Source organism: Erinaceus europaeus, chromosome 10, assembly GCF_950295315.1.
Source record: "Erinaceus europaeus chromosome 10, mEriEur2.1, whole genome shotgun sequence".
In the NCBI taxonomy this organism is placed as follows: domain Eukaryota; kingdom Metazoa; phylum Chordata; class Mammalia; order Eulipotyphla; family Erinaceidae; genus Erinaceus; species Erinaceus europaeus.
Genome location: NC_080171.1, coordinates 111,305,718 through 111,318,351, shown reverse-complemented (window position 1 = coordinate 111,318,351; position 12,634 = coordinate 111,305,718). Strand labels below are relative to the sequence as shown.

Here is a 12,634-nt window from a genome sequence, read left to right as displayed (position 1 = left end):
ACCATAGGCAAAGGGGTCACTTAGACTCAAGGGTGAAAGGGTTGAGGGCGCACGGACTGCAGGTACTGCAGGTGCATGGGTGCATGGGCCTGGGGTGTTGGGGACCTGAAGAGCAGGCACAGCGGTCAGGCAGAGGACTGGGGGGGGGGGGGGGGGGAGGCGGGTCTAGGCTACAGGGTGCGGCGGCCGGGAGGAAGTGCGGGTGCCTGCCCGGGCTAGTTAAGGAAGTTGCCCAAAATGAGGAAGCGCCATACACACGGCTGCAGAGTCGCCTTGGGGGCCTGAGGAGCGTAGGGGACAGGTCATCCTGCTCAGGGCCCTGGAGCTGCCTTGGCGGGACCTCCCAGGCCCCGAGCCCGGCACCCCGGCCCGCCCAGAACCCGCGCCAGCCCCGCCCCGACAGCCTCACCTGGTGCAGGTAGGTGTGGCCGCGCGCGCGCTCCTTGTCCCGGCGGGACCTGGAGCCCGCAGGCACCTAGGCTGGAAAGGAGGTTAGAGCAGAAGCTAGAGCAGAAGCCCTCCATAGTCCTTTTCTGTGTGTTCAGACTCACCATGGCAGGTACACTCTGGGCTCTTGAACTTTTAACAAAAGTCATTCGAATAGAACCGGGTAGATCGTGACCTTGTTTCTCTTAAATCCGGTGCTTCTTGGTTCCAGCACCTGCACGGGAAGAGAGGCTGGGGCCGGCCCAGGGGATCAGAGGAGGTCGCGGGTGACTGCTGCGCTGCCTGTGTGGGCCGGGCTCACTAGGGTTGGAATGGTGGACGGGAGAAATTCAGTCTTGTTTGGATCCTTGGTAGGAATCTACTGGAAAATTACACTGTGTTTATCAAAGTGACTCAATGTAGACTCTCCATAAGCCGGCAACGTTTTATTTATTTATTTATGATTTTTTTTACTATATTACAAGACAATGATTGCTTACAAACATGAGACTTTCTGAAGCCTTAGCAAAACGGGTGCGGTCGCTTTTTATTTGGTGTAGTTTCATTGTAAATTTACTTAATTTGCTAAGTAGTGAGTTGGAACAGCAAGAAGGTTTTAGTCAGTAAAATGTAAGAGTTATTGTACTTTTGCAATAGGGTTACAAAATTCTAGGCATTTCTAAATAACATTTTAAGTGCGATGCCTTTATTGTTGGTTCGAATGTCCAAAGTAGATAATATTGAAGAAGTTAAGCGTCTTGAGTTTTTTTTTTTTAATTTGTAAATGATTAGAGATTATCCTCAGTGTGTCTGGGTGCACTTTTTTCCTTAACTTCTTATATTCATGTGTGTGGTTTAGAAAAAGTTGAACATATGGCACATCAGATTATTTTTTTAAATTTATGAGATGACTGAGAATTCCTAGAGAATTGATTCTAGTATCCACTTAATTTTTTTGTAAGAACAGACTAACTGCAATCACACAGGTAGCCTTTTAAAAAGCAAATGCCAAAATACATAGATGTGTCCCGCACATCAAAAGCCCAGATGATGCACTGATAAATTTGTATTTTAGATAACGTCAAAATGCTTGTAGCCTTATACATGTTCTGAGCATATGGATTGAAATAGTTGTATCAATTTGCAGTAAATTAGGAGTTTATTTCTATCATTCTTTTCATTTGGGCTGCCTTTCTGTGTAGGGTTTTATTCACAGCTTCAATAACTAAAATGGTTTTTAATGTTTTAAGTTAGGATAAAACTGATCTCTATTTTAGAACTTTACCTTTTTCACGCTATGTAGCTGCCAGAGAGGTGGTTTTACTACTAGGTTTGTTTTTCAAAAATAGCTCATCCTAGGCTTTCTAGATGCCTACTTAATAGGCAGGTCGGCACTTTCTGGTTTTCAAATAAAATGCTTCCTAGCAAGACACCAAGTATGTGAGATATGGCATGTGCAGGTATATATAAATACTTGGAGCAAAGTGGGGTTTGAAATTTAGCGTTATTCAAAATTTAGAATTCCAGTTCTCAATTCAGCATTGAGAGAGGCATCTCTAAGAATTTATAGTGTCATGTCTGGATACGGATACTGACACTGTCTGAAACAAATGACTTCATTATGCTCCAGGCAGCAACCTGGGGTTCCATTTGTTCGTGTTACTACACAAACAGTGCGACTATCCTCACTAAGTAAAATAAAGACTAAAATAGGTATGTGTTCGATCCTTGCAGCTGTTGCCACTAAATGAGGCCTCCTAAAACCTATCACACAAAAAATAAATTTTTCAGAGCTTTGGAGTTCGACTAAATGGTCACCTGTTTTAAACATCGTGGCACTAGTGTTTGCTTTCGAAAGCAAATTTCATTCCTGTTGCCCAATAACTCACACTTTGCAGTAATTATTATATGGGCAAGTCCCCACTCCTCCTTTTCAGGGTTTGAAATGGCAAGAGTTCACTGAAGTTTCAATGATGTTTAAAATATAGGTCCTCCGACCCCACCAATGTGTCCTGGAGCTCCACTTCCCCAGAGTCCCATCCTACTGGGGAAAGAGAGAGGCAGGCTGGGAGTATGGATGGACCAGTCAATGCCCATGTTCAGCGGGGAAGCAATTACAGAAGCCAGACCTTCCACCTTCTGCATCCCATAATGACCTTGGGTCCATACTCCCAAAGGGATAAAGAATAGGAAAGCTATCGGGAGGGAATGGGATACGGAGATCTGGTGGTGGGAATTGTGTAGAGTTGTACCCTTCTTATCCTATGGTTTTGTTAATGTCTCCTTTTTATAATATATATATATATATGTCCTCCAAGTGAAACCAGCACCTTTACTGATAAACTCCCAGACAGCAGTTCTGACTAACATTGATCTTAGTGTGTGTGGGGGGAGAGTGGGGGTGGCTGGGTGGGGGTGGAAGTAGGTGTGAGAGAAGGGAGTGTACCCACCCATCACAGCTGCATGTATTCCTGGGACAAGTGCTTCCTGTTCAAGCTATAGATGACTATCTCCCTCTACTAAGGAACCTAAGAAATGGCGGGGCATGCTTTATAATGAAAGCTAAAGTTCACGTTCTCTGCTTTTACTGCACTAGATTTTCTTCCAACTCCCCTAACTTACCTCTTCCCTGTTCTTCTTCCCTTGTTGATAGTTTCAGCATTTTTTTCCTTTTGCCCTAGGTTTATAACTAAATGCTATAAATGATGAGGGGAAAAAATTTAGTCAGTAGGGGGAGAATGCTTGTACATGTCTACTTACTGGATTTCCATTATTATTTTTTAAAACAATATGAAACCAAAGCCAGAATCTTAGAGACTGGAATCAAATTGCCTGACTTGTATGTCTTTTTCACTCATACGAACAAAAGGGTTTTGTTTATTTTTCCTTCTTATTGAAGAAGGAAATTTTTTAAAAAGTCAAGTTTAAAAAAAAAAAGGTAAGCTGACTGGATTTTAAAGGAAGAGCTCATTCATTTTCCCTCATATACAACACCCTGCTCAAAGTAGGAATATCTTTCCTACTGACACAGGGGGCTTGACTCCAGAAGCTGGAAGCTGAAGGCTGTGCCCCTCACTGATTTCTGGATCCCTGACGAGGAGTGTGTGTACCTGCGCACGTACTCACCTTCTAGGCTGGCATGCTGAGTGGGAGAGGCTAAGGAGGGAGTGGGGTCTAAGAGCAGTAAATCAGAGCATCTGTGTGAGTGAGGCCTGGATGTAGTCTCACTGAGGCAATGGATTGGAATGGACAGGACCTAGGAGAGAGGTTTAGGAAAAGCCCTCATTTAAATATTGGCTTCATTATACTCTGCATGGCTATAGATTATTTAGTGCTGAGCAAGTGAGATTCTACTTTTGACTCCATTTGTTCATCTTAACGTGGTCATTCTTCATTTTGATAAGCAGCCTGGCAATTCATTAAATTGCTCTCTGTTATGAAAAATATTTTGGTTTGACCACAGGTAGATTTTTTTGTTCTCTGATTTAATTCTAATTAATGCCCAGTTTCTTAATACTCTCCCATCATCTAGTACTTCTCTTCAAAAGCATTACTGTCTCAGTTTGCTTAGCTATGTTATCTAGGATTCCCCTCTTGATTTCCTAATAATAGGCTTATTTACTTGATTTTAGATGTATCAGCTATTTATGTCGCGTACAGACTCTCCACTCTGAGAAACCATCTTTTTTTTTGGGGGGGGAGGTAGGGGGATCCTATTCTACTCACCACCTAGGTGATCATTCTGATAAGTGGGGCTTAGACGCTGTGCTGGAACCTGTCATGATCATATTTGCAGATAAGTGTACGTGCTTTCATTTTCTTGCTTGTACACCTCTGTTTCTTCTTGGGTTGACTCATTTTGTTTCTGTGTTTTCACAGTTGACTCTACTTACTATGATTTTCTTTCTACCTCTCTGATACTCTGACTCAGTTGATCTCAACAAGTCAAATATCTCAAACACTCTGCCATTCTTCCATGTCTCTGACTCCTTGTTGTCTTAGGGAGGAAAATCTAGTGTGGAACCACTGTGCTAGCTTCCCAGCCTATGCTGTTTAATTTAAAATAATATTCCCAAGAGACTTTCAGTGTTCCCATAAATGAGAAATAACTGTTGGGGTAAAGTTAAGTAGGTAGAGATAAGTATTGTGGACTTCTTCAGGGCTGTTGTACAAATGATGTACATGGAAAGATCAAATGATAGCATGATCTCACACCTCTGGAACATGTTGGGGACCATACTCCTGAAATTGTCTTTGGAATACGCTGGATGAGGCAAGAATGTTAGTTATTTTTGTTTTCGCTACTAAGAATTCTTGAATCGTTTAATTGAAAGAATACCTTAAAGTCACATTTATTGAATTCTTCTTCTTCTAGCGTTTGCCCTTCTTCCGTAGCCAGTCAACAGCGTCAGGATGAGTCTGATGTCTGCTTGTTTCTGGCTTTGAAAGTGACTGGGATCCATGTGCATTCAGTCGGCTAGGAAGGATCATCAGTTTCCCCAATAAATGGGTACTCACGGGATGCACCACGAGAAGGTCGATCCAATGCATCCCATTTATTGAATGATTTTTATTGACAACATTGAGAGTTAGAATTTGAGTTCCCACCGTGTTCAAGCCCTGCTCTGTGTCTTTAAGCTGTTCCTTTATTCTTAGTAAGTGGAAGGATCACAGGGCCGTCTCATGAGGCACAACAGAGACCACGTTTGCAGTGCCCAGACCTGCCTGTGGTTAGAACTGACATAACTGTCACAGTCTTTTCCAGGTGGGTGGCTCTGGATATCTGCCCCTGAAATCTGCTTGGTGGCTAATAATGGTGGCATTCCTAAATAGACTGCTATGAGTCAATACTATCTCTACAGTTAGTTCCTCAGGCCTCCAGGATGGGAAACATTTCTACATCTACTTTTTGAGACATGTTCAGTTGCATAACTGATGTACAGGTATTGTCCTTTAGTAAAGAATTCAGGTGTGATAGGCAACTCTGAACCTCTATGATTACAAACTTATCCCACCCCTCGACTCCCACCCCACACCTACCTACACCAGGCGACTGATTTGTTGTATTTTCCTCCAGCCTTTCATTCTGTACATTCAAATATGTGTGTATATGTGCTGATACCAGTATCATCCTGTAACTTTACTTTTTGAACCATCAATAGACCAATATGATTATCAGTGATCAATGTACTTTCCTCAGCAGAGTGGGAAAACATGATATTTTATTGGCAGGTGTTTAGTGTTTTCTTATTTATGATGTAAATATTGCTGGGCTTTTTCTCTTGTTCTTTCTCTCTTTATCACCCTCTGCACTGTGTTTCATAAAACCAGCACACTGAACCCCATGTTTCAACATTAAGTCTCTGGGAGCTGGGCGGTAGGCAGTGGGTTAAGCGCAGGTGGCGCAAAGCACAATGATCTGTGTAAGGATCCCGGTTCCAACCCCCGGCTCCCCACCTACAGGGGAGTCACTTCACAGGCGGTGAAGCAGGTCTGCAGGTGTCTATCTTTCTCTGTCCCTCTCTGTCTTCCCCTCCTCTCTCCATTTCTCTCTGTCCTATCCAACAACGACGACATAAATAACTACCACAATAAAACAACAATGGCAACAAAAGGGAATAAATAAATAAATATTAAAAAAAAAGATTAAGTCCCATCTATCCCATTAGTGGTAATTTTTCAAGCAACGAATCCTGCTTTTTTTTTTTTTTTTTTTGATTCATTAAGCAGTTGCATTCATTCCTGGGTGCACTGAAGACATGATCTTCTTGCACCATGATTTTTATCTGCGTTGGCATGGGCTCATCTACTTGTGGGTGCTTTCCCTTCTGGTATCAGTGTTTCTAAGATATGTAGTAGTTCTACAATGTGTACTGGACTTTTTTTTTTTCAGATGCCTTAGGACTTAGTATTTTCAGACTATGTGTGTTATAACACCTTCTTATAATAGCTTAGCCTCATGGTATAGGAGGAGGGTGAAACGTGCATTGAACAAGATGAACAGTATCCAATGCATGGGCTGCGGGGGTTTCCTGGTCTTGGTAAATGTGGTCTTGCTCCGCCTTTCCCAACACCTATCTTTCCTGAAGAGATATTTCCCTCCCTCCCTCCCTCCCTCCCTTTTTTCCTTTCTTTCTTTCTTTCTTTCTTTCTTTCTTTCTTTCTTTCTTTCTTTCTTTCTTTCTTTCTTTTTCTCTGAATGCTAAGGGCTGAGGAGTTGGATTGTTTTGCTGCTTGACTCTCCACACTTCCTTGTTACCTTACCCAGGCTCTGCCATTTCTAAAGTCCTTGAACCTTGGGTCTTCTCCCACCTTCCCAACTCTACTTGCTTCCTGCACTTGGGCTTCTTGTTGTACATTAAGTCTTTCAGTTGTGCCTTTCAAGGATAGCACTAACTTCTAGCCTATTCCTGAGGTGTCTGCATTGCTGCCCCAATGGATTTATATTGTGCTATTATTTTTTTAATACTGTTTCTTTCCTTTCTCTGCATTTATAGCTACTGCAAATGTTTGAAGCGGAAGTCCACCACTTCCTTTTTAAGAAGTAACATCAATCAGCTGATGGTCACAGCTGTGTGAAGGCAGTTACAGCAGGAGGAAGGCCAAGTGCTCCCTGGACAAAGGGCAGGTCACAGACTTAGGGCTTCTATGGTCTCCACTGTCGTCCTCGAAGCTGAGTCAGTCAGAAGCTCAGGTAGCAACTATGTCCACAATGAAAGCCACATTTCCAGACCCTACTGGTTATTAGGAAAGTGCCTGTTCAATGCCTTACATGTATTAGAAGCATGTTTAGGAAGCATAGGACATTGGAGGTGAATATGGCACCTGAGGGGTCATCTGAAGTCATGAGGCCCAAACAGAGAAGGTGATTCTTAAGATATGGAATTTTGAATGTAGGTAGGTACTTTGACCCAGAGCCAGAATTCATATCCCCTCCTCTAGTAAGAACCAAGAGGGATCTGCTATCATGCTGTGCTGAGAAGACTTAAATTGACTACAGACATAGGGAAGTCTGAGGAGACAGCTGGTGAGCATGAATACAGGTTGACTTGGTGATTTCAACCTCTTACCAGTTGTTCCAGAAAACTTACTGTAATCTTTATAGGTGTGTGGAGACATTAAGCAAATTCACTGGAAATGGGACCAAAAGAAAGAAAGACCAAAGTCAACAAAGTCAATATTGGAGAGAACATTTGATGCTTTTCCACTTGTCTCCTTCAACACTGTTTAGACTTATTCCAAAATGTTCCATCTGGAGTGTTCTGGAGGAGTATGGGAAAGGGGCTTAGAAGGACTCACCAACCACACATCCTTTGAAACATCAGGCCTTCATGTCTTGAAATAATCTGTAAACTGGCTTAATTGTTGCTCTGTGGTTTGGTTAGAGTGGCAGCTTAACAACTGTAGAGAAAGACTGCATTCTATAAAAAAGAGATACTATGTTCAGTTCCCCTGAAGCATCTACCAATGTCTGACAAAACTCTGGAATCTGTATCAGCATCCATTAATTGAAGACTGGTTTAGTTGCTTGCTTAGGTTGTTAGAATGAAGTGCCACAACCTGCTGGCTTACACAGGTATGTATGATCCTCACATTTCTGGAAGCTAGAAGTCTGACATCAAAGTGGGTTTCTCCTCTGGGTTGCCAATGGTGTTCCCTTAGTTACCTCACATGTTTGTCCATGTTTGTCTGTACCCTGGCATCTTCTTATTATAAGAACACCAGTCTGATGACCTCATCTGATCAGCTCCATTAAAGACCTCATCCCCAAATACAGTTCCATGCTGAGGTACTGAGAGTTAGAAATTCAACATATAGGGAGTCAGGAGGTAGCGCAGTGGGTTAAGCGCAAATGGCACAAAGCGCAAGGACCGGCTTAATGGTCCGGGTTCAAGCCCCGGCTCCCCACCTGCAGGGGAGTCACCTTCACAGGCGATGAAGCAGGTCTGCAGGTGTCTCTCTGTCTCTCTTCCTCTGTATCTCCCCCTTATCTCTCAATTTCTCTGTCTCTATCCAATAACAAACAAACAAATAAATAAAAAGATTTTTTAAAGTATTAAAAAAAAAAGAAATTCAACATATAAATTTGAGGGACACAATTCAGCCCATAGGGGACAGTTCAGTGAAGTCTGACTTCTCCTTACAGTGGCCTTTCTGTGGTGTTTTCCTAATATCACAATGGAGAGAGACATCTAAGCCAGCCAAGGTGCCCATGATGCTGAGAGAGACGTCTAAGCCAGCCAAGGTGCCCATGATGCTGAGATGGATACAGAACATTGTGTCCCTGAATAGCAACAAAACTAAGCAAGTTAAAATACTTAAGAGAGGGTCTAGTGATATAGTTCATCTGATAAGTGTCTTGCCATGAGCTTGGTCCAGCACCACATGGGAGAGCCATGCCATGGGAGGAGCCTTCAATGTAGTGGTGTCTCTCCCACTCCATGTGAATGAAGAAAATACCCTGGAAGCAATAAAACTGTACATATGTGATGCTTCAACTCTGTAAAAATAAATACAACACATGCAAAAAAAATAATTTTCAGTTTCCAAGTCAGTGAGTTAATTAAGCACAGTTCAGTAGAAAGCTAAATCAAGGGCATGAAAATCAATTTAAATAGATTATATTTAAAAATAAAAATACTCAAGATGCAGCTTTTATTTTTTAATATGTTTTATTTATTAATGAGAAAGGAGGATAGAGAGAAAGAACCAGACATCAGTCTGGTACATGTGCTACTGGGGATTGAACTCTGGACCTCATGCTTGAGAGTCCAATGCTGTATCCATTGCACCACCTCCTGGACCACTAGCTTTTAGTCTGTCTTAGATTAGCACAAATTAAAGAAAGAAAACCTACTGAGAAGATAGAGAGAAATGATTAAGGTGCAGGTGATAAGAGTAGAGAAATCCCGTAAAATCTTAAGAGCTGCAGGTGAGTGGGCCACAGTGCTAATTCTTTATGTGAAGTTAGTGCATTTCCCATAATTGCATTAAACATAGTCACATGATCACTGATGTCTATTAATTACTCAGACATGAATTAATGGCATTAGGAAAACTGGTTAATAGCTTTTAAAAAATGTTATTTTTATAGATATAATGGTAAAATTGTACAAACACTAAAAAAAAATTGCAGAATTTCAAAATAATTGTGGGGGGCTGGAGAGAAACCATACTGGTTATGAAGTCTTTCACACCAGAGGCTGCAAAGACCCAGGTTCACTTCCCCATACCACCACAAGAACTGAGCAGTGTTCTCAAAAACAAAGCAAACAAGCAAGCAAGCAAACAAACAAACAAAAACAACTGTGAAATGAAGGCCTTTCTATGATAGAAAAAATGAAAATATAGTAGAAAAATACTGATAAGTATTATATCCTCAAGTTTTAACCATGTTCTTAAAATTTATATATATACATATATATGTGTGTGTGTGTGTGTGTGAGTATGTATATACATATACACACAAGTTCGAGAAGATTCCATAAGAGATATTTATTTTCAATATTTGTAGTAAAGGACTAAAAGCCTTAATATGCAATGAGTCCTTTGAGATCATTGTGATACACACAGTTCCATAGCAAGTGGAACTCAAAGGAGTCAGGCGATAGCGCAGCGGGTTAAGTGCACATGGCACAAAGCACAAGGACCGGCATAAGGATCCCGGTTCAAGCCCCCTGCTCCCCACCTGCAGGGGAATCGCTTCATAGGCGGAAAAGCAGGTCTGCAGATGTCTGTCTCTCTCTCCCCCTCTCTGTTTTTCCCCTCCTCTCTCCATTTCTCTCTGTCCTATCCAACAACGACATCAATAATAATAATAAATCAAGGGCAACAACAGGGAAAATAAATATTAAAAAATTTTAAAAAAGAAAGTTATATCAAGGACAAGGACATCAACATCAAATGACTGAAAACACACACACACACACACATACTTAAGCTATTTTGGATTATTTACTACATGTAGATGTGAGTCAGCCTATAAAATGTGTGTACAAATATAAAGAGTCATCTGGGAAAATAAGCCAGCAAACTATGCAGCCTTTATCTGAGGCTAGCAGTAGGAGTGGTTTAGAGAGAAAAATGACATACAGATTGTCACTGGCATACCTATGTTTCTGATATTTACAGTGCTCAATAGAAAGTAAGAAGGTTTGTTTGAGGTGGAGGAGTAAGCAGAATGGGACAAAATTAACTGAGAAACAGAGCATTTGTCATGGCTATTGGAACCTTCAATCTGCAAACCAAACGTTAAACTTGGTGAGGGTGTCGATTATGTAAAGAGATGCAATTAAGTTCTCTAGTGGCCTGACCTCTAACCTTCATCCCACCTTGTCTCAACTAACTGTGCCACGCTGCCTCCCTTGGTCCTGATGTGGTGTGTTATGTGATGGCTGTCTGTAGACATTTACTGTCTCCCCCCAGCTGCTTCTGGAGAGCTCTCACTCAGGCTCAGCCACTGGTTTAAAGTGATTTAGTAGAGTCTTTTTTAAAATTTTAAAAATTTTTTTAGATTTATTTTTTATTCTATTTTGTTGCTCTTGTTTTATTTTTGTAGTTATTGTTGTTGTTCTTGATGTTATCATTGTTGGATAGGACAGAGAGAAATGGAGAAAGGAGGGGAAGACAGAGGGGGAGAGAAAGACAGACACCTGCAGACCTGCTTCACTACCTGTGAAGCGACTCCCCTGCAGGTGGGGTGCCGGGGGCTAGAACCAGGATCCTTCCGCTGGTTCTTGCGCTTTGCACCAAGTGCACTTAACACACTGTGCTACCGCCCAACTCCCTTTTATAGTATACAAACATGCCTTTATTTTTTTAAATTTATTTTTATAAGACTCTTAAAAAAATGTATTCATTTTTATTTGAAAGGACAGAATAATTGAGAGGACAAGAGAGATACAGATTACAGATGGAGAGAGAGACACTTGCAGCACTGCTTCACTGCTTGTAACACTTCCTCACTGCAAGTGGAAACTGGGGGGTTTGAAGCCAGATCCTTGCTGATGGTAGCATATGCACTCAGCCAGGCAGGCCACTGCTCTGCCCCGTAAACACATCTTCAAAGTCTAACTAAACTTCTTTAAAGTTGGAATTTGTTAATGTGCCTTGTGTACCTTTGATTGCATATATGCCTCCCCCCCGTGTGTGTGTGTGTGTATGAGAGAGAGAGAGAGAGACAGAGAGAGACAGAGAGACAGAGAGAGACAAAGGTAGCGAGAGTTCACATACTCGTGTGTTTTCATGTTGTGACACTCTTTCTCAGGAACTGGCATTCAACTTCATAATCCGGAGGCCTTTGGATGTTTGAGAGCTAGTTTCTGGGTGAGAAATTGGAGTATCTGTATGCTGTATGCTTTTAGATAAAGACACAAAGTAATTGTCGAAAAGAATATGTACCACTGGTCTGATAGAAATACCCCACTTGAAACATGTCCTCCGCAAGACGCTATAACTGGTTTCCATCTTTAAGATGACTTTTTTTCAGTATTGTTTCATGTCCACTGAACTTCTATTCTGTTGGGCTGGGGGCCCCTCATCTGTGCCTGTCTGATGTGAAATGTTTTTCTCATGAGCAGGGCATCAAGCGTCACTCCTGGTGAGAACTGGGGCCTTGGTTTCTTGGTGTCTGTGGCTTGGCCTCTGGGCCTCACTGCTGCAGCAGTGTGATATGAAGAGCTTCCCTGACCATGGGACTCTGGGGCAGTTTAAGGCTTTGCTCTCCACCGCAACCCGGCCCCCCACACGTATACATAGACACACTCACATATATACATGGGAACACTGGTATCCTCGCACAGAGAGACCCAAGGACTCAACCTCTACCTGTCTTTATTTTTCATTTTTTAAGAGGCTACATATATATTGAGAGGGAAGGGAACATAGCGAGAGACTGAGAAACACCAGTGGCACTATTTCACTGCCTGTGAAGCTCTCCCTTTGCAGGTGGGGACTGGGAACTGGAGCCTGAGTCCTTGCTAACCGTAAAGTGTGTATTCTAGCAGATACACCACCCCCTTTTTAAATTTTATTTATTTATTTTAACTTACTATTTCTTTTTAACCAGATCACTACTCAGCTCTGGCTTATGGTGGTGCTAGGGATTAAGCCTGGGAGTTTTGGTGCCTTCAGGCATTTAAAAGTCTTTGCATAAACACTGTGCTACCTCCTCAGTTCTCTTGCACCTGTGTTTATACTTTACAATAAA

At 42.0% G+C, this 12,634-nt stretch overlaps 1 protein-coding gene across 9 annotated transcripts in view; it reads left to right on the top strand.

Annotated features, from left to right (window-relative positions):
- Positions 1-227: 227 nt before the first annotated feature.
- SYK (spleen associated tyrosine kinase) overlaps positions 228-12,634 on the top strand; it is an 89,521-nt gene continuing 77,114 nt past the window's right edge. For 4 of the 9 annotated variants that reach the window (XM_060200520.1, XM_060200518.1, XM_060200512.1 and 1 more), the window contains exon 1: positions 229-418. The gene's annotated coding sequence lies outside the window, so the exon portion shown is untranslated. Of the gene's footprint in view, positions 419-457; positions 560-12,634 lie in introns of those variants that run through there. The other 5 variants (XM_060200515.1, XM_060200517.1, XM_060200516.1 and 2 more) reach the window with 3 other exon arrangements.